The sequence below is a fragment of the Halichoerus grypus genome, chromosome 13 (assembly GCF_964656455.1).
Source record: "Halichoerus grypus chromosome 13, mHalGry1.hap1.1, whole genome shotgun sequence".
Classification (NCBI taxonomy): Eukaryota; Metazoa; Chordata; class Mammalia; order Carnivora; family Phocidae; genus Halichoerus; species Halichoerus grypus.
Window position 1 is genome coordinate 17,774,237 of NC_135724.1, and position 27,499 is coordinate 17,801,735.

The 27,499-nt window shown below is 42.4% G+C and overlaps 1 protein-coding gene across 1 annotated transcript in view; it reads right to left on the reverse strand.

The window, feature by feature from the left end:
• Window positions 1-3,790: 3,790 nt before the first annotated feature.
• The window catches only part of ONECUT2 (one cut homeobox 2), a 72,675-nt gene continuing 48,966 nt past the window's right edge, over window positions 3,791-27,499 (reverse strand). The window contains exons 3-4 of the transcript XR_013443295.1: window positions 8,584-8,750; window positions 3,791-4,413 (exon numbers count right to left, since the gene is read on the reverse strand). The gene's annotated coding sequence lies outside the window, so the exon portion shown is untranslated. The remainder of the gene's footprint in view (window positions 4,414-8,583; window positions 8,751-27,499) is intronic.

A 27,499-nucleotide genomic window follows, 5' to 3' on the forward strand; every position in this document is an offset into this window, starting at 1 on the left:
AACAAGCAGCACACAGAGAAAACTGAAGTGAAAAATGAAACCCAATGGTAAAAAAAAAACCTCAGGAATGAAAAGAATTTTTTTAACTGAAGTAAAATTGATGAAAGAAGTTTTAACAATCTGATGAGAGTCCTCAGAGTGATTCCAAGATCTTGTACCCATAAAGAAAGAACAGGCTGCTATGAAAAAAGCCTATAGAAAACAAAAAGAATTATTAAAAATGAAAAATATGACTGCCAGCATAAAAATTGAATAAAATGGCTGAAGATGAATTTCATGAACTCTCTCAGAGCAGAGCAAAGTGGTGAAAAGATAAAAAATACGGAAGGAAGGGGCACCCGGCTGGGTGGCTCAGTCAGTGCCAGACTCTTGGTATCGGCTCAGGTCATGATCTCAGGGTTACGGGGTCAAGCCCCACACTGGGCTCCACACTCAATGCAGAGTCTGCTTGTCCCTCTCCCTCACCCTTCCTCACCCCCTCCTCTCTCTCTCTCTCAAATAAATAAATCAATAAAATCTTTAAAAAAAAAAGAAAAATACAAGAGGAAAATTAAGAGATAAGAGTTCCAGCATTCAAGTAATGAGAGGTCCAGAAAGAAAGAAGAGAGAAAATGATGACATAAATTATAGTATGAGCATCTAACAATGACAGAAAAACACAAGTTTTAAAATTTATAAGTCATACTAATTTCTAGGCAAGAAAGTGGAAAAAACACCCACATCTTTAGGTGAAGCAATACAGCACAAAGACAAAGAGAAAGTTCTAGACCTGCATTGTCCAATGGAGTGGCCAGATGCCACGTGTGGCTATTGAGTAGTTGAAATGTAGCTAGTCTAGATTGAGATGTGCCGTAACTATAAAATATACACTAGATTTCAAAGGCTTAGTATGAGAAAAATAATGTGAAATATCTAATAAATAACTTTTAACTTTTTTAATGTGGCTGCTAAAAAATTTTAAGTTACATATGTATGAAGGTAAAGTAAACACTTTTCCAGCCATTCTGGGTTCCGAACAAATCAGAATCTTTATCTACCAAGATATCTTTCTTTAATACACTTATTTGAGGGTGTCCTCTACCAGGAGTACAGGAGAGAGAGAGAAGCAGCTATGGGCCCAGGAAACAGTGGTACTATTCTAGATTTGAAATGGAAAGTTATCCTGGGTGATACCTCTACAGCATACCTAAAAACCTAGCTCAAATTTAAACATAAAGTAAGAGAACCCTAAAAATTGCTCCAAGACTAGAATGGGAATCATTTAATAGGTAGGGCGATTAAGAAGCTGGGAGCTCTTAACCCAATAAGGAAGAAGAATTAGGTATTTTTTTTTCCCTCTCAGCAAGAAAAAAGAAGCACAATTAGAAATGCCAAAAAAACCATTGAAAAACTAGAGAAGAAACTTTTTTTAAAAAGATTTTATTTATTTATTTTAGAGAGAGCATGAGCCGGGTGGGGGTGGGCAGTGCAGAGGGAGAGGGAGAAGCTGACTCCCCACTGAAGAGGGAGCCTGATGTGGGGCTTGATGGGATCATAACCTGAACTGAAGGCAAACACTTAACCTACTGAGCCACCCAGGCGCCCCTAGATAAGAAACCTGTGGTTCAAAAACAAACTAGCAAAATTGTGGCCTGATCTTGGCTCTAGATGGAATAGAAGGAAATCCATTTGACCTTAAACCTTGGGACATTCTCCTTTGAGAGAATCAGTGACAGATTTCTTTTTCCATGGATCTAATCACACAATTTCTTTCTTCCATCTTTTTCTTTCTTTCTTTCTTTCTTTCTTTCTTTCTTTCTTTCTTTCTTTCTTTCTTTCTTTCTTTCTTTCTTCTTTCTTTCTGTCTTCCTTCCTTCCTTCCTTCTTTCTCTTTCTTTCTCTTTCTTTCTTTCCTTTCTTTCTTTCTTTCCTTCCTTCCTTCCGTCCTTTCTTTCTCTTTCTTCCTTCCTTCCTTCCTTCCTTCCTTCCTTCCTTTCTTTCTTTCTTTCTTTCCTTCCTTCCTTCCTTCCTTCTTCCTTCCTTCCTTCCTTCCTTTCCTCCCTTCCCTTCCTTCCCTTCCCTTCCCTTCCCTTCCCTTTCTTCTTCCGAGAGAGAGTGTGCCAGGGTGTGGGGGGGAGGAGGCACAGAGGGAGAAAGAGAATCCCAAGCAGGCTCCACGCCCAGGGCAGAGCCCAACATGGGGCTTGATCTCATGACCCTGAGATCCTGACCCTAGCCGAAATCAAGAGTCGGATGCCCCACTGACTGAGCCCCCCAGGTGCCCCTAATCACACAATTTCAGCCGTGACTCATAGTTATATAATCACATTCACATAGTCATAATTAAATGGTTACTAGTTTCAATTTTTATAATCAGAACAGAAGGCTTAATTAACGTTATAGAAAAGCATGTCCGTGCAATAACTGACATGGTGAAGGTGATGCTTCAGGGGCAGAGTTCCAGTTGGCAGCAGGGGGTGGGAAGGCGAGGGTAGGGGTGCAGCTTTCCTCATTTGACTTCGGGATGAAGCAAGAGATACTGTGTAGGGAAGGTGGAACATGGAGGATGACGTATAAAAGTGTATGTTTAAAAGTGTAAAGGCAACTGATAGAGGAAGTAAATGTACCGGCGTAACTGACAAAACTCAGAAGAGGGAGAGACGAGTGGAATTGTAAGCTAAATTCTTCCTTTCTCAAAGAGAACAGAAATGACTTGATGTTTTCTATCACTGGCAAGTCCAGGAATTGAGATCTGGCCATATTGTTCAGAATTATGGTAGTAACTTGGAAGAATGAAAAACCAAAGGTTAACAGGGGTTTCCTCCAATCTGTGGGACTTGGGGACGGGGTAGGGAGGGTGAGGCAGATGGCTGTACTTTCCATTTAATGCCATATTTTAAAAATATATGTATTTATAAAAAAATTGGTGTTAACAATCGGTGTAAAGAAAGCCCTAATTAAAGAATTGCTTTTCTCTGCTGGTGGCATTTGCTAGCTTGAGTCTTTAGCTAACGATGTATCTACTTGTCCTTTGGGGGGTCCCTACTCTGCGGCTGAATTCCTTTTCCTTCCGAGGACACTCTCCATCATTCTAAATCAACGCATGCACTTAACAGCGCTCTTTAAGCCTTAATAAATATTGTATCAACCTTCACAGGGGATGGTATGGAGAGATGGGAGTTCATGAGAGAGAGACTCTCGTCATGGCCATTGTGTGTGTATTTGTCAAAGAGATGGGCACAGAGAGGAAACAAAGTTTCACTGAGATTCTGGAAAATCTGCTGGAGAAACTCACAGGGTCCTTAAACATTTCCTCGGGAAGGGGAGTAAAGCCAAGGGCTCTCTAGGCTGCTCAGGGCTCATTCTCCTGGCCCCAAGTACATCTGCCTTAATCTGTCTCTTGCATTGGGCTCGTAGGCTCTGAATGTTCTCAGCAGCATGGTCATCAGAGGCCACGGTACCTGGGTGCTTCTCAGAGCCTTCCCGTGGGAAGCTGAGCCCCCGCCCTTCTGCCCTACCAGTGCTGGCACTTGCCCGACCCACAGGGCGATGTGTTCCCCCAGAAGCTAGCTCTTTGTGGCTCAAGCCCAGGCCCTGCTTCTCCACAGAGCCCTGCTCACACCTGCTCTCTACTTCAGTCAGTCCTCTGCCAACACTTGCTTAGTTCTTGACCTCACTTCTCTTGCTTGGTTGGTTGGCTCTTGGCTCCTTTCCCCCCAGCCCCCACCCCCCACCAGGGGCCTGACCCTTCCTATCCTTATCATTTCCCACTTGTCTCTAGATCTCATGTCCCGCCATGTACAAGATAAGATGCTGGTGATACAAAAATGAATACGATTCAGCCCTTACTGCGAAGCACCTAAGGATAGGGGAGAGTTGCCAGAACCAATCTTGAATAGAGGGTTGGAACGTTCATTTCTACCCCCAGACCTCCTGGGAGGTAAGAACGGCTGGAGATTAAGTTCAACCACCAGTGGACAGTGATTTAGTCAGTTGTGCTTGTGTAATGAAGGCTCCATAAAAACCCAAAAGGAGAGAGTTCAGAGAGTTTCCATGTTGCTGGACATGGGGAGAGTTGGGTAGCGTGTTATGCTTGGAGAAGACAGGGAAGCTCCACGCCCTTCCCCCAAACCTTGCCCTACGCACCTCTTCCACCAGGCTGTTCCTGAGTCCAGTGAGTAAAAAGTTTCTCTGAGTTCTGTGAGCCGCTCTAGCAAATGAATGGAACCCGAGGAGGGGCTTGGAGGAACGTCCAATCTGTGGCTGGTGGGTCAGAAGCACAGTGGTAATTGGCATCTGAAGGGAGCGTAGTCATATAGGACTGAGCCGTTCACCTGTGGGGTCTGATGCTGTCTCCGGGAAGACAGTGTCAGAATTGAGTTAAATTGTAGGATGCCCAGCTGGTGTCCAAGAATTGCTTGCTTTTGCTTCCTCCTGCATTGGAATTTGGGCATAGAACTCCATTAGTATGACTTAGAGTATTTGTTTAAAACACATCATCTTACTTTATAATGTTATTTAACCATATTATGCACATACCTTGACTCTCAATTGGATTATGAACTTCTGAAGGAAAGTGGACCATGTTACACTTCGCACGTGCTGTGGTTTCTAACATAGATGCTGGGCCCAAATGAAGAGTGCTCATAATTACCCGTGAAAGGAATAAGGAGACAATGTACTTGTTAGGAGAATAAATAGACAGTAAATGCTGTGTTGTCTGCACTTTTACCAACGGGAAATCTCCAGGAGTGGGCATTTTTTATATTCTCTCTTGCAAATCACTGAGCACAGTCATTGAAATTCAACTACAGGGCCAGCACATTTGAAAGAGGTCTGATCAAAATGCAAAGTCCATGTATGCTGTCTCCAGTGACTTCAGCTAAGTAAAAATAAGCCTAGAGGGGAAAATAAACCTTTTCCCGAAACGTCACACAGGGAGAAAGTAGAAAGTTTCCCAAGTTTCTGAGAAATGGCTAGTAGCTCCAAAGTGGAGTTTGATTAGGAATGCGGGAAGCCAAAGGTGGTTGTGAGCAATCATGGGCAATTGGGAAGCCCAGGTACCTGAAGCAGGCTTGGAGAGCGAGTGATAGAAATGCAAATCTGCAAATCTAATGCTGCTCCCAGATCCCCTGTGACATAGAAACACCTGGAGGCAGAATCAATTTCTCACCGCTAAATGATGCCTGCATTTTCTACAGGTTGAAAGCACAGAGGTAGGTAACTTTCAAAGTTCTCAAAAAATGACAGGTAAATGGCTTAAAAATCATTGCTTTTGCCAAACCATTCTCCCTGGCCGCTTTCCTCCCCTGGAGACGGTTTACTGTTTCCACCCACCCTTCCTGTCCAGGCTACAGTTTTGCAAGCCCAGCTACTAACTGGTTTGTGATGGAGTCCTGGCTCAGGAGGGAGGGGGCTGCCAAGAGATCTAGGGCCAGTGGGGGGCAGACCTGAGTGTGGCTCACAGCATGAGGACCCAGGGACCTCTGGGAGGAGCGTGAAAAAGCAGAGAAAGGGCATCAAGGATAAATTGCATCTGCTTCAGAATTTTGCTGAAGGCCTGCTCTGCATACACACTGTGTATGTGAGGGTATGCATGCGTGCGTGCGTGTATTATTGATCCAATGGCTGTTTTCTGTTTACTTGTTTGTTTTTTTCCCTGCTTTGGGGACTAAAGCATATTAAGGGAATGCTGTGCAAAACTGCTAAGACTGGAACTTTGCTGGGAACTCTGGGACGGCTGCCTCCAGGAGATGATTAGAGACAGGTAAACTATTCACAAAGACAGGGCTGCGCCTCTCAGGTCCAAGCTTGGAAAGCCTGGGGGTAGAAGGGCTCTCCAGCTCTCTGTCTCACTGCAGATGGGCTCCTAGCCTCAGCCTAGATTTGCGCTGAGCTGACAATTCTGAAAATCTGGGAAACTGGGAGTAGGGAGTGGATACAAAGAAAAAGGTACCCCACTCTTTCAGTGTGGCTGCATGTAGTGACTGCCTTCCAAAAAGGATGGCGTGGGGTTGGGGGGAACAAAGCAGCTTCCCAGTGGGGAAAACTGATAACACTGCCTATGGGAGTCACCGTGACCAGCCAGGAGGAGTCGCAGTGACCATATAAACCCTCGATTTGATGTGAGGAGGATGGAGGATGGCACTTTACTTCTGTGATCTTCCTCCCCCAAACCATTAATCCTAGTCTAATCATAAAGGAAACATCAGACAAACCCCAGTAGAGGAACAGCATACGAAATACGTGTCCAGTATTCCTCAAAACTGTCAACATTTTCAAAAATAAGGAAAGTCTGAGAAACTATCTCAGCTTAGAGGGACTTAAGACATGATGCCTAAATGTAATGATATCCTGAAGCAAAAAAAAGTATATTAGGCAAAAACTAGGAAAATCTGAATAAAATATGGGCTTTAATTAAGAAAAATGTGCCATTATTGATCCATGAACTGTAGCAAATGTACCACACTAATATAAGGGGTTAATAATAGTGGAAACTGGTTACGAGGTATAGGGAAACTCTCAGGACAACCTTGGCAATTTTTCTGTGAATCTAAAACTGTTCTAAAAACATTAAGTTTATTTAAAAAATTAATGTCCACATGAGAAGATGCTCAACATTCTTAGTCATTAAGGAAATGCAAATCAAAACCAGAATGAGATGTGACTTCACATCCAGTAGGATGGCTATGATCAAAGAGACAGACAATAACAAATGTTGTTAAGAGTATTGAGAAATTGGAAGCTACACATGTTGATGGTGAGAATGTGAGCTAAGGCAGCTACCAGGACAGTTTATGGGGAAAGAATATTCTTTTCAACAAATGGTGCTGGAAGAATATGTAAAAGAATAAATCTAGACCCTTAACCTCACTCCACGTACAAAAGTTAACTCAAAGTGGATCAAAGACCTGCACATAAGAGCTGAAATTATAAAACTTAGAAGAAGAAAACATAGGTGTAAATTCTCCATGACCTTGGTTTAGGGAATGGTTTCTTAGATATGACATCAAAACCACAATCAGAGAAAAGGATGTGTGATGTGGGGGGAGCAAGAATGAACTGGAACCCATGGGGTGAGCTGGAATCCACATCTGTCCCTCACTGTCTCCAGACCAACTTCCATGATGAAGATGTGGGAAAAGCGGATGCCCTTCACATGGAGCTTAGTCGCCTGCTGATTTAGAGCAGCCGAAGGAAGATGTGGAGGAGTGACAGGATGGGCAGCTGCCCCTACAAGCAAGGAGAGTCAGCAGTTTGGTGACCCCATGTTTGATCTGCAGCAGTGCTCTAGCCCTGTACCAACCTTCCTAGTGCTAGAAAAAAAGGTGCGGGGAGCACTGCTTTACTTCTGGCTTCCAGATCTTCTGCACAATATCTGTTATGGCTCAGGCTAACCCAGAATTAGGCAGGTAAGGAAATTCTGGGGAATAAAAATCTAAGTAGACACAGTTCTAATCTACCATAGGACTTTAGCATCCTCCCAAAGAGCTCTTCACCACCACCGAACCCCAGTTTCAGGAGCCCGCAATATCTTATCTGTGCATCCTCTCTTTTGAAGCTCTGTTTCTGCCACTGTACTTACAGTTCTGCCTTGCAGTTATTACTCTACATGCTCATTGGCTTAGTGATTTATTAAATATCTCCCCACTACCTGTCCATCAGCTCTCTAGAAGCAAGGACTTTGTCTTACTTCTGGATCTTCAGGATCTAATATTTCATGGTGATGAAGATGTTGATGAACAGTCATAATGGTAATCATTTATATAGCTTATATCATGTGCTAGGACCACTGTAGTGGTTTATGTGTATGAGTTTTTGCTTATTGAACATGGAGCTCAGTACCTGGCAGAGAGCAGGTGCTCTGCCTCTGACCTGGACTCCAATGGGATGCCCATCGGGATCTCTCGGGCTCAGTTTGGTTGCCTAAAGACACGTGGGAGTGGATGAAAAGGGATAGCCTAGTGGTTATCCCTTATTTTGAGGGGGAAAAACTCACTAGAAAGTGACTTGGAGTTTTTGCAAAACCCTTTTGCTGACCCGAAGGGGCTATTATTCTAAAGAAGATTTTGTCATTACCCACCTCTGAGAACATTTGGCCCTCAAAAGCACTGCTGTTGGGAGCATAATCCCCTCTTGGGGGCTCTCTGCTGTCTGGCGAGCCCCTCTGACCCCCCCAGACGGCTTCTGGGCTGCTTAGTCTCATCTGCCTGGTGACCAGAGCCCATTGTCCACCACTCACTAACTCTGCAGGAATGCACTTCAGCTTCAGGACATTGGGGATGGCCATCTTCAGTGTGGAATGTTTTTGAATCTTTAAAAGTTGCCTACTTTAAAGACTCGTTGCTCATATATCACTGATAGGCATCTATTATTTGTGGTTATATCACTTTATTGATCCCCATGTCCCATGGGCAAGCTGAATGACTTAAGCAGGAGTACTATCATAGAGGAGCACCAACACCTTTCAGAAGAGTCTGGGGTCCGATGTGTTTCTGTTTCTCTAGATTGTTCCTCTTGATTTATAGTTGAAGCTGTTTTGGGAAAAAGGAAACACGCTGCAAGTTGAAATTATCTTAAAAGTTAAGAAAACAGGGGCACTACCTGGGTGGCTCAGTCGGTTAAGCGTCTGCCTTCGGCTCGGGTCATGATCTCGGGGTCCTGGGATCGAGCCCCGCGTCGGGCTCTCCGCTCAGCAGGGAGTCTGCTTCTCCCTCTCACTCTCCCTATGTATGCGCTTTCTCTCTCTCTCTCAAATAAATAAATAAAATCTTAAAAAAAAAAAGTTAAGAAAACAAGTTTAATAAAAGGAGATACCCCACAGCCCGCCAAAATGGATGGTAGCACGTTCATGAGTGAAGGAACTTCTCCTGGGGTGGAAGTCTAAGAAGACTCACATGCTGCTGGTGTGAGTGTAGACTGGGGTGGGCTTTCTGGAGAGCAGTCTATCCATACTTGTTCAAATGAACTATACACCTACCTATACCCAGCAGTTCTACTCCTGGTATTGACCCCACAGTCATTCTCCTATGGACAGTAGGGGGCCATGCACAAGGATGTTCACTGCAGCAGTGTTTAAGGTGGCTGGGAGCGGAAGGCAAGGCGAATGGGTAAAATGAGGTGATACCCTCTGCGGGTAACCATGTAGCACTTAGAGCAATGGGTCAGAGTATACACAGCAACATAAATGGACCTTAAAAATCGGGTGATGAATGAAAATTATAAGAAACAGAATGAGAGCTCTAATATAATATCATTTCCATAAATTAAAAATGCATGCACCCAACAATACACATTTTATATGAACAACAACAAAAAAGATAGTGTTGCCACGGGAACAGAGCAGAGTGTCTCTCTCTTGACACTGCTGACGTTTGGGGCTGGAGGATTCTTCACTTTGCAAGGCTGCCTTGTACCTTGTAGGATGCGTAGCAGCTTCCCCAGCCTCCCCACTGGATGCCAGTAGTACCTCCTCCCCAGTTGTTTCTAGACATTTCCAAATGCCTCCTGGTGGGGAAAACCGCCCTGGCTGAGAACCACTGGTACAGGAAGCAAGGATAAAAGGGAAGGAATAAAAGTATATATGCTGGAGGTGGGCCTTATGGGAAAAGTCAATAAACAAAAATGAAGAGGCAAAGAAGGCAATATTTAACCCAAAAGGTGACACTGTGCATGGCGGGCGTCAGAGCGGTTAGCACCTGCCCTGTCACACACCATAGAGGCCGCTGTCCATTCCACTGTGCATGTAGAAGGGACAAACTTGATCTTTGCTTCTTAGACTCTAAGCATGACTTCCTCCTGAGTACTACAAGGCTAGATTTGTTCTGGAAGATACAGCTACTTCTCTGAGGGGAGAGCAGCTGTGCCTTTGGAACAGTGGGCCATGAGCTGTCCTTCCTCGGCTCACTGAGGGCAAGGCCTCTTGTCTTCTGCTCTGCTCTGCCCTGTGGGTGGAGTCGAAGCGCCCCAAGACCTACACTCTTGATCTCCTTTCCTCTCTGCTGGACTTGCTGTAGGATACTGCAAGCTGAGGTGCAGCCAGGAGAGAGGCAGCTGAGGGGTGGTGGCCAGTCATGAGTACTTTGGGCAGAAAATGGTTTTGGAAGCTGCCCATGGCTCTGGAATTGACCTCACAGCAGAACTTAGAGAACATTGGTATTTCACCGTGGGCAATTTTTCTAGGAAAGAAATGTCTCTAATTGTAGATAGGCCAGTGTGTGTGGGGGGGAGGGGCAGGGGGGGGGGAGGACTCTGATGCTCCTGTCCAGCCTTCCTTTGCCATAAAATCCACTGGAAGAGTACTTTAGTTCTTGTGAAATTTAAGGCTTACAAACATACGTCATAAAATTTAATCCATATGGGTGATCTTGATCTTGGGTTTTGTGGTTGGAGTAATGTTGAAGACACATTTGGGGACACAGCCACCCTTGATACACTTCTGGCAAAAGAGGCTACAGAACCCAAGCCCTTACTTGCCAATTCCAGGCCCTACAGCATTATAATAAGTGACATACCGTCCTTCTCCTTCACTCTCTTCTCTTTTTCCCTTCCTCCTTCTCCTTCCCCACCCCCTGTTTCTCCTCTTATCTTTCTCTTTATCCTCTTTCCACAAAATGTTAAGAGCAAATTATAAGAGTATCTAAAATGAAGCAGAAAAAGTATAAATGACTAATTAATTAACCATAGAACCAAGAGGTCTTGATCAAGGTTCAAGTGTTAAATGACCAGGAACACTTTCTCATACTGACTGTTATGGGTTGAGTTGTATCCTCCAAAAATTCATATGTTGAAGTTCTAAGTGCTGGTACCTCCGAATGTGACCTTATAGGGAAATAGGGTCATTGCAGATGCAATTAGTTAAGATCAGTTCATACAGGAATAAGGGAGGCCCCTAAGGCAATATGCCTGGTGTCCTTATAAAAAGGGGAATTTTGGACCCATACACACAGAGAGAACATCCTGTGAACATGTGAAGGTAGAGATTGGAGCCATGTGTGTCTACACACCAAGGAAGGCAAAAGATTGCCAGCAAACCACCAGAAGCTAAGAGAGGAGCCTGGGACAGGTCCTTTCCTAGCACCTTCCAAGGGAGCATGGCCCTGCCAATACCTCTGGACTGCTGGCCTCGGGAACAGTGAGATAATAAATGATTGTTATTTTAAGCTGCTAAGTTTGCCCTAATTTGTTATGCAGCCATAGAATACTAATTCACACCCCAAATCTCCCCTCCCAGATGACCAGCCATATTCCAGCAGCAGGGTGGGGAGGGAGCTAGGCTAAGCAGGATAGGGTGGTCTGAGCCATTATAATTGGAGGCGTGAGCATATAAAACAAGGGGCTACCTCCTTTGATGGTGTTGTCTCTTGTTCCATCATTTGCTTTCACACTACTTTTAACATCTGTTCATTGTCATCATAACCATCATGTTAATGAAAAAATCCTTGGAAAAGATACTAGTTTTATAAGATACGCTTAAGAATAGCAATGATTTCCCAACTTTCTCTCTATCTTCAGTCGGTTCATACACTGTTTCTATCCCCAACACAAGCTGAGGATGGCTGTGTTCTTCTCCTGGGGGATGTCCTGGCCTCCGGCACTGCCTCCCACACTCCTGGGTGGCCTCGAACACCCAGGGCCTTCAGCCCTTCTTATGTCGCTGGGTCACAGTTTTAGTTCAGCTTACATCTTAGATATTTAAAGAGGATAGAGCCTCTTAATTTTCTATTTCTGATCTTCAAGAGCCCTATTCAGTTGTTTTGGGGAACAGGTCAGGAACTTAGTTTTATCATTTCATAATATCTCCTTCTCTTACTGTTCAAACAATCTGCTTTGGGAAATAGTTGAGTCTTTTAGATTTCCTCCTCTTTCCTTCCTCCTCCCCAAGTTAGTGTCTGGTTTTGTTAGGGGAGGGGAGAGTGGAATGGAGGAAGGCATATAAGTAGGTGTGTTGGGTTAGGTTCTCTGGGAGGGAGACCCTGAGACCCCAAGGTCCACATGCAGGAGGTTTACTGGGAAGTGCTCTTGGGAGCAGCCCCTGGGAGGAGCAAGGAAAGCAGGATGGAGAAGAGGGAAAAGTTGGCTGGCAGTTTGGGGGTAAAGTTCAATTCAGGAGGATTATATTAGGAAACCCCTTTGGTCACAAATCTGATGCATGTTCTCCAAGTCAGCTCTACCAATAAAACATTTAAAAAAAAAAAAAAAGGCTTTCATGTCTCATTTCTTAATTAGTTCTGAATTCAGGAGAAGACAGGAGGGTTTTTTATTCATCTGAAAATCCAGCCAGAGTGGTGAAGGTGAAGGTAATGATGACAGTAACAATGATGGCGATGGTGAGGGCCATTTAGAGCTCAGATGAGATTATTCAAAAATAGTTCTGTTAGGAGATGTATTTGTAGCCACTGCTTCATACCGATACCGGCTGCTTTCTTTGTGGTTTCAGTTTTGCAGCTCTATTAGTATCCTTTAAAGATTCACTCTTGGGGCACCTGGGTGGCTCGGTTGAACATCTGACTCTTGATTTCAGCTCAGGTCATGATCTCAGGGCCATGAGATTGAGCCCCACATCAATCTCTGCGCTCAACGGGGAGTCTGCTTGAGATTCTCCCTCTCTCTCTGCCCCTCTCCCCACTCACATGCATGCGCTCTTTCTTTCTCTCTCTTGAATAAATCAATAAATCTTTAAAAACTAAAATTAAATTAAAAATCACTTTTGTGGGCACTTTGAGTACACACGGCCAACAGTGAACTCTTACTCCCACTCTGTATGCTTCTCTGTGGTTGGGAGGTCCCAAATCGTAGGTGTCAGCTCCCTGGAGTTCCAAGCACATGTGCTGGATGGAGTTCCCCAAGAGTGAAATGAAGACTCAGAAAAGGGAGCAAGTTCCAAGCAGCCATAAACTATGGCATCAAGCTGTGAACAGATTTTGTGGAGATGTTGGAAGGGCATTTGAACTGTTGACCTTCACTTCTACCCATGTCTGCTCCTTAGCAATCAGGATTTCCTATTGAAAGAACACAGGAGTAGGAGTCCCCAGCTGTGAGAACTAGTCTAAGTTCTGCTAGTAACTGAAGGAAACTACAGAAATAAGAGATTAGCCCTGGAGTCAGGCTGCCTGGTGGTGACCTGCAGTAAGTTACTTCATCTCTAAGCACCAGTTCCTTCATCTGTAATGTGGAGATAATTTATAGTACTTGCCTCATGGTAGTTGGGAGAACAAGATGAGATAGACCGTGTAAAGTGTTTAGCACGATGTCCAGCACCTAGTAAATATTCACCCACCTAAGCTGTTATTAGATGAGTATGAAGAAGATGATTTAAACTCTTAGTACTTAATTATTCAATGGGAATAAAAAGACCTGCACTATAGGTTGTAGAGAAAAATGAGATGAATAAAAGAACAAATGCTATGTAAAATATTGTTATTTATATTGAAATTAACATATGCTATTCAATCTTTTCTAACATAGGATGTGGATAAAACATGAACTTTTACTGTAATGACTGTGACTTTTTTTTTTAAGATTGCATTTATTTGGGAGAGAGAGAGAGATGGGGGGGTGGGGAGAAGCAGAGGGAGAGGGACAAGCAGACTCCGTGCTGAGCACAGAGTCCGACATGGGGCTCCATCTCATGACCCTGAGATCATAACCCGGGCTGAAATCAAGAGTCAGACGCCCAGCTGACGGAGCCACCCAGGCGTCCCGTGAATGTGACTTATTTTAACAGACATTAGCACAGATAGTTTGGTGTAATTTGTGTCAGTTTGTTTGTGCTTCCATCTGGGGGCAGTAAATTGTCTTAATCAGGGTGTGCAGCCTTGGATGATCAGTGAACATCGTTTCTGAAGGGTCTCACTCCGGGGCAGCCACTGCTCACACCAGTACTTCAGCCATCGGCCTCTCAGGCAACACCCAGCTCTGCTAATTAGCATCCCGAATGCAAAAGTGAGTTTTAATGGTGAAAATAGTAGACTATCAATTATCATGAGAAATGTGACAAATGGACTTTGGTGTTAGGTAAGCTGAAAGGTATTTAAGATAGTGGGTTGGAGAGCCCCTCACACCCTCCCTTGCATGCATAGGGTGTGAGAATCCAGAGAAACCTTCAGCCTGCACAGCTATGGAATATACAGTAGGTCTGATCCCTAAGAGATCCCGTGTTCCAACCTTGGTTGTGGAAGTTGCTTCTTGTCTGATGCTGCCCAAGGGCTAACCAAAGCCTGCCTCTGGAGTATTGCTGGGTCTGTCTAGAGTATGTAGGTCCCTATAGGCAGAGAACTTGGACTTCGATGAGGTTATACAGCAGACAGTGTCCATAGGGTAGTGACTCATTTGCTCAATAGAATTTGTTAAATTTTAATACTGTATGTGGCAGGTTTGTCTTAGACCCACTTTCTGTAAAATCTGACAGGGAGTTTTGGGGAAGTAGGTAAATTTTTCCCATCTCAAAGCCTTTCAGTTGCTATGATAAGCCACCAGAAAGAACCTAAATGTTGTGCATGACCAAATTGGATTAGTCAATTCATGACAATTTTTATGAATAATCCTTGCAGGGTAGAACAAGTGAGTTTATTCTTCTGCTAGTTACACTTCTAATGGCAGGGCTAATTGTTAATTAATGCCTCGTGACATGGTATGCATTGCTACAAGTACCACGGCGTGGCTCTCCTTTCACTTGGGGAATCCATGGTTCGGTAGGGACTTTCATGTGGGCTTTGAAACTGACAATCCTGGGCTCAAATCCTGGCTCCACTAGTGTTACCTAGGACAAATTACCTAACCTCTGTGAGCCTCAGACTTCTATTTTTTTGTGAAATGATAGCTATCTTTAATAGCTCACATCCATATATATTTCATTGCCTGATATTCCCAGTAACCTTGTGAACTAGGCAGGGCAGTAACACACTGTTATATTCTTATTCCCCTTATATGGGAAAACTGAAGATCAGAGAATTTAAGTGACTTGCACATATTGGTAAGAGGTGGACCTAGGGCATGAGTTCAAGTCTTCTGACTCAAAATCCTGGTTTCCCTCCCAAATCAGAGCTAGAGGTAAAAATGGAAGCATGATTCAGAGATCTAAATATTAGTCATCTGAAGAGCATACTATATATTTGAGGTTAGTTATGTGGGGGGAGGCGTGTCATCTCTTCCCCCAAATCTAGATTACTTGGCCATGCTTGAGCTGTGCTCAGTTGAGCTTGTTAATAAAATGTAGTACTTAGAAATCTACAGGAGGTGAGAGAAGCCTTTTTTTTTGACCAACCCAGTTTGGAGTGGTCCACATTTCTTCTGAATTCTTGGCATTTTTTAAAAGTGTTTGTGCCACTTATTTGGAATCTAGCAGAGATGACTCTATAGTAGTAGTGATTTCATGGTGTATGTTTTATCACCCCAACCAGAGAAAGCATACCATACTATCTCTTGGTCCTCGTGATGCAACACTGAATGACTAGGTACAAGGAGATTAACTCTGACGTCTGGGTCTGAATGCTGGTTTTACCGCTTACTCCTTACATTGTTACACATCCCATTTTACTATTTGCAAGAGGCCACGATGAACCCTGCCCCAGCCTACTGCACAGGGAGGGTGGTTGTGGAGGTGAGGGCAGAGTGAGTGCTTCCAGTGTTGGCTACCACCATTAGTAGTACTTCCAGAAATAATTATTCTCCATGAACAGCTGTGGACTGGCCACTGTTTCCTTGTGTGTGATGGGTTTACAGGGATTTATTCCTGCTTTTTATTTTCCTTTTATAAGAACTTCCACGCTCTTAAAAATAGCCCCATTTAAGGAGGGAAGGGTCCAGGAGCAGATAAAAGTAAGAGAGGGGATTTGTAAGGACTGTGGCTAATAATTTTGGGTATTTTTACTTAAGGATACCTCATCCCATCAAATGGCTTTAACCAAAGGCTAGACAGATGCCCTCATGTCAACAAGCTTCCCAAATGAGACAGTATTTTCCTTGATGAGGCCCATTCAAAGGGTCATTCAAAGGGTTCACCTAGACTACGAATTTCTTTTACTTCTGCTATCCTGATAGGGCTAAAGTGAGACCAGAGGTCTCTTAGCCTTGAAATTTTCCAACTTTAGCTATTGTTTAACATTCTGAGTAACAGTGACGGTTTATTCGAGGCAGCAGATATCAGAGGTGGAAGAGGTTTTGGTGATCATCTACTTTAGACTTGGCCTAGCATGTTTATTCTCTAAGATGGTCTTCTCTGTACAGAAGCCTGAATAAAGGGTAAGTCATTTGGGGAAGAAAGATACCAATGGCAGATAAGAGGGATTCTATCTTAGAGCCAAAGGCCATGCTATTTCAAGATCTCCATGACTGGCCCAAAGGTCATGCTAGGCCCATGTTGCCTGCATGTGGCTGGTGTAGCCAAGAATCCCTCCAGAGTATGCTAGCAGGAAGAACTCCATGCCTTCCCAGTGCTTCCCACCAGCTCTGCACATGGAATGAATGGCCTGGTGAGCAGGCACCAGTAGCTGAGGCTGAGAGTTCATCAGCCAACAAAACGAGTGTCTAAATCATTCAGTCTGTGGCAGATTTTTTTCAATTATATAAAGTCAGCCTATAGGTGATACCTACACTGCAAGTTTGGAAGTTGTCAATAGTTTCTTCATAAAATGAGTTCAAGCTATACAATGAAGGTATTTGAAAGAGCTGGCACAGGTTAGGGTTGGGGTTGTGGGAAAAAATGGAGAAATAGTAGGTTTTACAGTAGCGTTTTACAAATTTGCCTGGACATTAGAATCTTTAGGAGAACTTTAAAACATATAGATTATAGTAGATTGCAAAAAAAGGACTGCATTATTTCACTCCTCCTTTGGCAATGTGATTGTGCACCTCTTCCCATCAAGGGCTAGAGTCTCCTTCCATTCTTCTCCCTGGGAATCTGGGCTGGACCTATTATGGTTTTCTTCGGTCAGTAGGATACAGCATTGGAAGTATACCAATTCCATTCCCAGGCCACAAGGTGTCCAAACAAAGGCCATCCTAGACCATTCCCTCTGACAGGTGGATGCATGAGCCAGCCAAGACCAGAAGAACCACCCAGTTGAGACCAGTCCAAATTGACAACCAACAGAATTGTGACCCATAACATGGTTGTTTCTTTGTGTGTGTGTGTGTGTGTGTGTTTGAACATGGTTGTTTCTTTTAAGTCACTATGTTTTAGAGTGGTTTGTTATATAACAAAAGCTAACTGATACATAAATGTTTGGGGTCCACCCCTGTCAAATCCCAATGATCTATGATGAACCTAAGTATCAGCATACTTTAAAAGCTTTCTAGGTGATTCTAATGTATATCCAGAATTGAAAACCACTAGCCTAGTTAAAGGCACTTAGTGCTTCATGGGCTGGGTTTTAGGTGGGTCTTTCACTTAGACCAAAGGTTTACCTAATGGAACTCCTTTGCAGCTTGGGGGATATTTAAATTTAAAATGAATAAAAGAACTCTTTAACTCATTAACTTTAAAAAAATAATAAGCCAAGATATGACCTATAGCAAAATATAAATATCTTCAAAAATTTTTAACAGGAGATGTAAAGGACTTCAGATATAACCTATCCTAACCTTAACCTTGTTGGAGAAATTGAAGCCCAGAGAGTTTAAGGGACTTGCTGAATGCTACATAACTTATGGCAGGGCCTAAATTCCATATGAGATCCCTGGCTCCAAATGGGTTTGTTTGTTTTCATTCTTCCATATGGTGACACTAAAGTGATCCCCTTTTTGACTCACCACATGTAACCTCATATGGAATCTGTTCAAGGACAAGGTTGGGATAGGTCATCTCTAGTGTTTTAATGGGTTAAGAATAAGGCAGTCTTTACAGGGCATCCCTAGTCTTTTGTGGTTGATAACATGGTTGACAGATTGTTGATTATAAGATGTGCCTTGCATCCTGTGAGAGGTAATGAAATTTCAATCTTACTAAGCCGAGCAACTTTATTGTTCTTTATGAAACTACAATGGGATGCAATAGGAGAAGGATGCTTAATCCTTTCCATGAAAAGAGAAAGAAGCCAACTGAGCCATGGTCAATGAATGAAAGCAGTTTATTTGACATTAATTGCAGAATTTACAGCACTACCATTTAATGATAGGAATAAAAATAGAAATAATCCAGTGTAAGCAATGTTGTGGACAAAACATCAGGGTGGGAAATGAGCAAAATTGAAAATGCAATTAACATTCAAAGAAATCTTCCAAAGGACTGGGAGCTTATCAAGGGGTGAGCAGCCCCTTGATAGTGGTGTGTGATCCTCATCCCCACCAGGATTTCAGGGCGGTCACTGAACATATACCCTGTTGACCATCCCTGGAACATCTTTCAGCACAGTCTGACTTAACATATCTGAGATGGGGTGAAATCTGTGTTATAATATGCTTTGGAAATACAGCTCGGGGTATAAAGAAAATAAGAATGTGGATTAACTAGTGTGTGGGTTTTCTTTTTCAAAACAGAAGGGAGTGGCAAATTTTAGGGGTGTGTTAGATTTTAAATATACTTGGTGATGTCAAAGGGATTGACTAAAAATAAAGTTTAAAGCTTTCCTCTGTGATCTTCTTGGAGATAATATCTGAAAAACCAAGGAAATAGAACAAGAGGTGTGCATGTGACTCTTTGATCTCTTGTCATTTTGGAATCTGGATAGAGGCCTATGAAAGGTAGTTGGGTTTCTACTACAGGGCTGGGTTTCTGGAAGAGCTGACCTAGAAGCCACGTGCCAGAGCATGGGCTCTGAACGAGTATGGGGGAGTATAATTAACCACTCTAGAGCCATTTTCCCATGGCTTCATAAGTCTCTTCTTTACATTTTAAAACTTTAAATAGAGCTGGGGCAAATTCTTCTCTCTTTTCCTCTTCCTCCCTTCCCTCATCTTAGTCACCTTTAAAACCATAAGGCAACCAACAGATTGCAAGAAAGGATTCAAGCCCCACAGGCCAGCATGTGAAATTAAAATGTGTTTTAATACCCCAAATTGACACATTTGAGGTCAGGGCCTAAAGTGAGAAAATAGCCAGGACTCACTCAACCCTGAGAACAAAAACCCATGAAAGAAAAGCTATTAGAACTTGTTCTCACTCACTTTGGTGGAAGGATAGTTTCTCTACTAAGAATTCATTGACCAAGAAAGAATCTACTATACCTGTACTAATAAAATGTTAATTTGGATAGAACTATTAGAATAGGAAAGATGGAAAAAAGCGGCCAGGCTCTTTCTCTGCAGTCCAGGAAAATCAAAGGACGGAGAAGAGAACATAATTGAAATGTTGGTCCATCTCTAGTGATCTTTGTCCTTGAAACTGTTTGGCATCCTAGACTGGGGGAGAAAAGCCTGAACTGCCCTAGGATTGAGGGGGGGAAAATAAGATCTGGTGGTTGGAGATATGGATTAAAAGCAAAACCAGCACCAAGATTATGCCCACATCATCTCAGTCCCTGCCTGCCAAACTTAGATGTTCTTTATCATTTTTTTAGTGTGAAAGTTGTCTTCCTGTTTCAGGAATTCCAATTTGGCAGACGTCTTACAACCTTGCATGGTAAAAAGTTTGCTGGCACCATTTAGACATAAAATGACATAGCAAAGGAAGGAAATAATATTCTGCCTTCAAGGAAGTATCTGTTAATGGTAAGACTACCAACCCAATAGCTAGTCTTTGAATACTTCACCTCTCTTCCTAGGTAGCATAATCTGAAAAAACTTTCTTCCTAGGTAGTCATAATCCGAAAAAACCTTCACTTTCTTCCTAGGTAGTCATAATCTGAAAGTCACTTCACCTCCTTCCTAGGTAGTCATAATCTGAAAAAACTTTCCTAGAGAACAAACTGACTCTTAGGCTAAATGCCAAATTGAGTCGAAGCAAGGAAAATGGGGGAAACCCCAAGTTCTTTTTTTTAGTAGGACTTTCAAGAAGAGACAAAATAGGCATTACTAGGCCCTGTTCTTGGTTAACTAATAGCTGTGGTTCAGCCTGTCCAACATGAAAGATCAATAGCATGAGCGATGTGCATGGCCCCCTCCCTCAGAGAAGAGCAAGGCTCAGAGAGGCAGTGGGTCTCCTTTTCCCTCTGGTATCCTTCCCGATCAAAGAACTGGGAATAGCTAAAATACAGATTAGAAACAAGACGACAGAAAAACCTATTCATACTTTTCTTTGTTTTCTAAGTAATTGTCTATAAAAGTTATAGATGAAATAGCTAAACCAGGATGAAGAGGCAGAGTGGTAAGGGGGATTCTGGTTTGAAAGAGCCCCACTGGATTGTGGGGACCTGGATGCTTTGCCAGAGTCAAGATGGTAAAGCCAACCAGATGGTCCACCCATGGTCTTGGCTGGAAGAGCCCAGCTTGGGGAGAGATGAGTGCCTGGTGGTCCACCGAAGATTTGGAATTACTATTTTTTCTTCCTTGCCTTTCCTGTACAAATTGGGGTCTGCTTTCTGCTGGCATGTGCTCAAGGCCAAGGGATCTCAGAGAAGTGCTGGGGTCGAGAGAGAGAGAGAGGTTAGCAAGCTTGGGCCCAGCTCTCTTTAAAGTGACGCTCAGGGAGATCTCTTCCTAGTGCCCAAATCTACCTTCTGGCCCATGACCTTAATTTCCCAGGCTAGGCCCGTGTTCTCCCATGACAGCAGAAGCGAAATCGAGGCCAAGCTGAGGGAATTCCATAGTTCTTAGTGTCTCCAAGGAAAGGACATCCACTGGCACAAAGCATTGAGTAAAAACCCTTTAATAACAAAATAACATTCACGATGTAGCTACTTCAGTTGTCTGGAAAACTCAGCTTACACTTGATTCAACATATCACTTTCCACAAAAGTTTTTTTTTTTAAAAAAAAAGGACATAAAATGGCATAACAAAATATACCTTGAGTTTCATAAGACAAGTCTTCTTGGCAAATTCTAGTGAGCCAGACCCATGCGTTGCTTGTAATAAAAAGAGCTGGGCACGCTCATGTCTCAGACACTCCTCTGTTTACTTTGGATCGAAAATGCATTTGAACTTTGTAGGTATTACAGTATCTGCATCAGGAGGAATAGTTTGTGGGTTTGTGAATGTGAGGAGAACTTCACCGAAACAAATTATCTGTTTGGTTTATTGTGGAAGAACATATAAAGCTTTCTGGAAGATCGAACACTATTACAATCATTAACTGTCTTACAAAAGCCAACTTAAAATTCTGGTATCCATTCCCATCTTTGGCAAATTAATCAGGGGAAAAAATTAAAAATACTATATATTACAAAGCTTTCATGATCACAACCTACTTTATAAGGCCAAATAAAAAAAAATTTGTTTCTATTATTAATGAAAGCGCATTCCCCAAAATTCTCATTGACCGGTACTATGAATACTATACTGTCAGAGCTTTCTGATATTTTGCAGAGCAGACTGCTGCTTTCCCACCACTGTTTTCCAAACTGCACTCTCCTGTGCAGAAGAAGGGGTGCTGGGCAGTTGGTTTGGCTTTATGTCAAGCACATTGATGTGGGAAATCGGTATGAAACTTAAGAATGAGTTTCAGACCCCAAATGTAAGAAAGAACAAATTTGCCCAATCCGCTGCAACTGTAAAATACTTTTTGAGATAGAGAGGCCTCAGATAATTGGGAAGTTTAAACCAAGTTGGTTTTCCAAACCTGGGGTTCAAAACTTCTTATGCTCCCTATAGGATAGGCGAAATCTTGTTGGGTGGGAAACGGGGTCACCTCTGACTTTCAAGAGCATGAGGGGACTGCACAGGGGATGTTTTGGGGAATGGCCATCAATTTTTGCCTAAATCACTGGAACAGTTGGTGGGGTTATCCAGGAGAAGGGACAAGAAAGCCCAGAATAATTACTGATATTGGCGCCATTTGAGTTGCTATTTGAGAATTGACCTGTCCACCAAATACCGGAAGAAACTAAGCACAAGGTGGCCATTCCCAAGCAGAGATCTCGGAGAAGCTAGGGCCGGATGATTTCACATCTTCATATACATGGCCAGTTAGGTCTGAGATCATGAACATAAAGCCAAAGTGACTCCTTTTCGAGGAAATTAAAAATGCAGAGTTGAGCGGTTTTCTTCCATGCTTGTTTCCAAACCCCTCTCGAATACAGCGATACTGCTGGGCTCTGAGGATCCCAATTTGTGGAATGCACGTTGGTAACTCAAACTTGGAATGACCTTTCTCCTCAAATTTGAACTCGATTCAATTGGACTCATTTTGAAATCCCAACAGACGTAAAGGTATTTTTTGAGGTGAGACATCTCCCAATAAAACCAATATTACCAATGTCTGAGGCTGACCTGTGTACATTTTCACAGTTTATACACGACTGTACCACAACGGCCAACAAACGCTCGGCACCCATGCATAAATAAAGTCCGTGAACCAAAGGGGAAGATCTAGTTCCAAATGAAAAATGTTGCTATTAAGACCACAATGCATCACACTGCTAAAGTTTTAGCCTCATGCATAAAATTATAGCACTGATTGGCAGTTGCTAATTATAATACTACACTGTTAACACAGAACAATTAATTGTTCAGACCAAGTAGCACAAATGTAGAAAATAAATTTTTTTTTCAACAGAGCAAATGAACACAGATTGTTTCTTCAGCAAAATATGAAACTGTAAACTTTGGGCTCATTCTGCAACTTTCCCCAATCCAGAATAAATAAAATCCAAAGGAGGGGGGGAGGAAAAGAACATACATTTTTTTTAAGCGCACCTTTTTGTCTATTACAAAAGCACAACCTAAAACGTATAAAGCTTTTTTTTCTTTTTTTCTTTTTTTAAATCACAGTTACCAAAAGAAACAGTGAATAATTTATTACATACGCTATAATAACATTACTCTAAACACTATTATCTATGAGGTATATCTGAGAAAATTCGGTAAGGATTTGCGCGGTCTGCATTGCCGACATGCCCAGGTTCATATTAAAGCTTTGGAACCGTGAAAAACTAGAAAAGGGACAAGAACGGGGGAAGCAGAAGGAGGAGACAGAGAGAAAGAACCTTTGGTATTAGTACAAATCTTGTTCTTTGCAGGGCTGCATTGCAAAGCACCACAGTACAGTAAGCCCACCAATTTACGGTATGGAGGCCCAGTTGAAGCTGAGGTATTCACAGGAAGGATTAAAAAAAGCACAGAGGTCCAGACTGGCTAAATCGTTGCTTTGGTTCAAGCAAGGCACTCGTCCCGTGGTTATGTCACACTTTGCAAGTGAAGCATGAGGCTGAGGGGGGTTGCTGAGGAGGGGTCTGCCAATCGGGGATGTTTTCTGTGTTCAGGCTGTAATCGCTCCCTCTAGGTTCCCTCTTGTGGAGGCTTGGTGGGGGGGGGAAGGTGGGGTTTGTTTTGCTTCTAGGGGCGCATTCTGTTGCCCACCTAGCAGATCTTCTTTCTTATGTCTCCCAGGTATTCTGAAGATTCTATTTTTAATAGGAATTTGGGAAGAAAACCAAAGTCATTCGCTGTTTGGAAGGAAGGCCTTACAAGTTTGCCTTGTCTGGGGGGCGGGGGGAATGGAGCTTGGAGCTTGTCTGGACAAGACAGAACTTCCACCTATGTCTGTATTGGAAACTGCAGAAAGGGGTACGTGTCTCCTAGGCTGTCGATCTGGCTTCTAAATTCCTCTACTAGCTCGTCCTTTGATGCATGGGATGGTGTGTTGATTGGTCTTTTCCCTTCTTAGCTTCTTTTTCTAATGGTCTCTTAAAAAGCTCAAAGATGACTATAGTATGTGAAGTGAAAAATACTAGTGCTCAGTAAATACAGACTGGAGGTGGATCTTTGCATACGTCTAAAACCCATCTGGTCAAAAGCTGAGAATGATTCACTGGCTAACATACAAATCACTCTGATGAATGGATCTTAATAGTGATTTAATCATTTAATGGAATCAAAAGAAACTTACAGAAGACCAATTAATTTTATGAGTAAGAAGGGAAGAGAGAAGCAACTTTAAGTAATCATTTCTTAAAGTGGCCCATCCATTTCTCTGCAATTCTAGGGTCATCTTTCATTTACAACGAATAATCCTTAAGGACCCAAGGATGTAAGGCTTAAACTTCTCATAAATATAGAGCTGGCGTAGAAACAAAGTATCAACACCCACAAGTCAAGAGGAACAGGATAAAAGCTGAACAGCATCACTGTCCCATGTGCAGAGATCAAACTCCCTTTCTCTGATTAATATGACCTAAAAATATTCGTAATAATGAAACTCAACAGACCAAGAAGGAACTTTCTCTTCTCACTGAATTAAATGTTTATATATGCAACACTGTAATGCAGAGATTCAATGGTGGTCACACGGATCGAAGCATACTTCCAGGGTAAAAACCCCTCTATGGGCTTGAATATTTCACGACTGGCCACCTTTCCAAGCAACTGATCCTATGTGACTGTATGTTGAGCTTCTAACCAGACAGACTTGGAAATGCCCGTGGCTACTTCTACGGAGTGAAAATGTTAAGTGATAAGCCCCAGGCCCCACTCACTGCTAAAGGATGGCCAGCTTCCCCTCTGCCAGCATGTGGCCCATCTCATGCAGAGGTAGCTCTGAGCAATGGGTATAGCACTGGGGCTTGTCTGGGCTTTGCCTCTAAACAGTTGTTTGACTTGGATAACTATTTCACTCCTCCGGGCCTCTGGGGGTTGGACTAAATGATTTCTAAGGTCCCTTCCAGCTTCCACTCCTTGATTAGAATCTCTATGGTTCAGTACATTAGAAATCTTTACTGTGATAGCTCCAAAGTGGGGACAGAGGTCATGGCTAAGACTGAAGGCCACTTCCAGCCAGTCTTCTTCACCAATTTGGAATTGGAATTTAAGGAGTCCCATTACAGCAGCATCTGAACTTGCATCCTGAACGTGTGCAGGGGACAGCGAACAAATGAGAGAAACACAGAAAATATCCCTTTCCACATTAGCAGCCCCCGTCACGTAGATAATTACTTCTGTGGGGTATCTGAGCTGTGGTTGTAAATAAATACCATATGTCAGAGAGAACAGTTAAAATTATAAAAGAGCACAAGCAAGATGCAGACCGCACAGAGAAAGAAATCTTTGGTATCTTTGGTGTCATCAACACGATTAAAATTACAAATGGAAAAAGTCAGTGAGGTAGCCTTCTTTGGTTCTCACTAGAAATAGAAAGTTTTTCCTTTTATTCCTTTTTTTCTGCTTTTTTTTTTTTTCCCTTTTTTGTTTTGTTGTTTTACACACACACACAGAGTTCATTCTTGGAAGCAGCTAGTGTAAGGGTTCCTCTCTTTTTGCTGTTATGATCTTTGAAATTTTATTTTTTTTCCAGTTTCTGCAAAGAAGCCCCGACATCCGGGCTGGTGAAGCAGGGTCTCGACATGTGTTTTCTGAACACACAGGTTCGGGCTGAATAGTCTTTGCTCGTCCACAGACTTTGCTCTGTTGTTCTCACAGCAAACCAACTGCAGTGCTCTCTACTGTTTTAAATAAAAACTATAAACTATACAGTGCACCTTTCGTAGATGCTGAATAAGTTAAATAAATAAGTTACGATAGGAAGGCTCTGAGGGCCCCAATAATTAAAAGGTGACGTTTGCCTGGTACCAGGCGGGGCTGCAAACTTAAATTAAATAATTTAATAATCATTATTTAAACTATTTTCAAAGTTAATTCAAGAAGGAAAAATACCTTGACTTTTTTTTTTTTTTTTTGGTAACCTGTACTTCTTCCCTGTCTGTAACAGAATTTCACTGCTTTATAAAGCAAACCATCTTTCAAGAGAATTCTAAAAGAAATTTTGCATCTCTGATGCACCACTGGTCTATGTTTCGATAAATAAGCATGAGGAGTAAAATCAACCTAAGATGACAAACTAATTACCAAAATCCTATACATTTGTGTGCTAGAAACTAATTTAAATAAATTAATTACATTAATGGTACATAGCCTGTTGGGTCATAACCCAAAGAGACAAGGGGAAAAAAAATGTTTCTGTTTGATGGTCTTCATTTTTTTTTTTTTTGATGGGCAAAATGTATAGCCACTTTCGATAGTCTAAATGAAAATAAAGCAGGAAATCATAACCTCTAAAACTTCCTCACATTCATAAAGACCATTTCGATGTGACAAGCACAAAGAAAAAAAATCCCCGTTTCCCCCTCTAGCTGGTGCAGCCCCCACGACACCACATCCCATTGTCTCAACCCTGGAAACCAGAGCCCACTTTTCTCCTATGAGTTTGCACTTTGCTATTTTTTTCTTTTCTTTTTTTTTTTTTTCTTTTTTCTTTCTTGTCCTTTTCCAGGTCTTTGGATTTAGCTGTAGTTATGAGAGATCCAGAATAAAGCTATTCAACCGAAGTCATCAAGCATATGTGTCATTCTTACACAGATGATTAAACAAGAGCCAAGGTTTCTTGAAAGTTGAGTTTATCTTGGATGTGCCCAAATGAAAGTAATTCCAAGTGTACACCATGAAGATGCTGGGATACTTTTCTTTCCTGCACTTAATTTTCAGTGTTACAATAAAGAAAGCAATGTACATTGTAGAAGTCTCACATACATGTTAAGTGATCCCTTGAACTCATTTATTGTAACAGATGACAGTATATATGTATGGAAATGTCTGTGCACAATGTCTATGCACAGTCTGGACGCCCGTAAGTAATGTGTGTTGCTCTAAGGACAACTATGAGGATACATGTCGAGAGACGCCTCTAAATCCATATACATCCACACTGACGGACTGTATAAGCTTTCGGCAAACTTATCTACCAAGGTGTATGCTCTGTGAAATGTCTGCTGCTGGAGAGGGAGCAGAGTGGAAGGCTTCCATGAAATGAACAGACCTGTAGCGATGTGTTCTTTTCCTATACACATTTTCTCCACTAAAAAGGTCTTAGCTGGTTGACTCCAGTCAACCAGACTCAAAAACCTGTAAGGACAGCTTGGGCTCTAGCTTTAACCTGTCTCAGACTGTCAGAGTCCTTTTTGTATCTGAGAACAATGTGGGAGTCATGCAAAATAGCCCATCGGCCTCAATTATAGGCTTTGTGTCTACCTATATACGTAAGGCCTTATATTATTTTAATAATTATTTTGGTATTTTATAACACATTCTGAGACTTTCTAAAACAAACCCTCCCCCCCCCCCCGCCCTCTCGGGAAGAAACAAATCATGGACAGAAATGGCCATTGGGGACAGCCATATTTAAAGCCAATGTCATTAATTTATGAGACTTATACAACGAACCAACCCTTCTTCCTTTAGTAAGGATTTTGGGGCCTTATTTGAAAACTAGAATCTCCTGTTGTTTTAGAGGTACTTGGTCTTAGCTAAATGTACAAAATTATTAAGCTATCCAGTCTTGCATGTGAATATTCGAAAGTTATAGACGCACCAGCTCTATCCCTTCCTTCTCTATCATTTCCTATTCACTCCTCCTGGTTAGGCTAACAAGTCCGAATCACCCAGCATCAGCAGCAACAACAAGAAAAAAATCACCTCTGATCTGTTAAGAATAATGAC